We start from the raw sequence: 1,541 nt of genomic DNA on the forward strand, positions 1-1,541 counted from the left end.
GGCGACTAGGGAATGGAGGCCCTATGTCTAAAAACTCAACTCAGGGATTGGAGCCCTAATGTTGGAAAAAGGCGACTAGGGAATGGAGGCCCTATGTCTAAAAACTCAACTCAGGGATTGGAGCCCTAATGTTGGAAAAAGGCGACTAGGGAATGGAGGCCCTATGTCTAAAAACTCAACTCAGGGATTGGAGCCCTAATGTTGGAAAAAGGCGACTAGGGAATGGAGGCCCTATGTCTAAAAACTCAACTCAGGGATTGGAGCCCTAATGTTGGAAAAAGGCGACTAGGGAATGGAGGCCCTATGTCTAAAAACTCAACTCAGGGATTGGAGCCCTAATGTTGGAAAAAGGCGACTAGGGAATGGAGGCCCTATGTCTAAAAACTCAACTCAGGGATTGGAGCCCTAATGTTGGAAAAAGGCGACTAGGGAATGGAGGCCCTATGTCTAAAAACTCAACTCAGGGATTGGAGCCCTAATGTTGGAAAAAGGCGACTAGGGAATGGAGGCCCTATGTCTAAAAACTCAACTCAGGGATTGGAGCCCTAATGTTGGAAAAAGGCGACTAGGGAATGGAGGCCCTATGTCTAAAAACTCAACTCAGGGATTGGAGCCCTAATGTTGGTAAAAAAGGCGACTAGGGAATGGAGGCCCTATGTCTAAAAACTCAACTCAGGGATTGGAGCCCTAATCTCGGTAAAAAAGGCGACTAGGGAATGGAGGCCCTATGTCTAAAATCTCAACTCAAGGATTGGAGCCCTAATGTTGGTAAAAAAAGGCGACTAGGGAATGGAGGCCCTATGTCCAAAAAACTCAACTTAGGGATTGGAGCCTTAATGTTAGTAAAGGCGACTAGGGAATAGAGGCCCTATCTCTAAAAACTAAACTCAGGGATTGAAGCCCTAATGTTGGTAAAAGGCGACAAGGGAATGGAGGCCCTATATCTAAAAACTTAACTCAGGGATTGGAGCCATAATGTTGGTAAAAAGCCGACTAGGGAATGGAGGCCCTATATCTAAAAACTCAATTCACGGATTGGAGCCCTAATGTTGGTAAAAGGCGTCTAGGTAATGGAGGCCCTATGTCTAATAAACTCAACTCAGGGATCGGAGCCCAAATGTGGGTAAAAAAAAGGCGACTAGGGAATGGAGGCCCTATGTCTAAAAACTCAACTCAGGGATTGGAGACCTAATGTTGGTAAAAAAAAAGGTGACTAGGGAATGGAGGCCCTATGTCTAAAAAAACTCAACTCAGGGATTGGAGCACTAATGTTGGTAAAAAGGGTGACTAGGGAATAGAGGCCCTATGTCTAAAAAGACAACTCAGGGATTGGAGCCCTAATGTTGGTAAAAGGCGACTAGGTAATGGAGGCCCTATGTCTAAAAAACTCAACTCAGGGATCGGAGCCCTAATGTTGGTAAAAAAAAAAGGCGATGAGGGAATGGAGGCCCTATGTCTAAAAAACTCAATTCCGGGATTGGAGCCCTAATGTTGGTGAAAAGGCGACTAGGGAATGGAGGTCCTATGTCTAAAAACTCAAC

Source organism: Nicotiana attenuata, unplaced genomic scaffold, assembly GCF_001879085.1.
Source record: "Nicotiana attenuata strain UT unplaced genomic scaffold, NIATTr2, whole genome shotgun sequence".
Lineage (NCBI taxonomy): Eukaryota > Viridiplantae > Streptophyta > Magnoliopsida > Solanales > Solanaceae > Nicotiana > Nicotiana attenuata.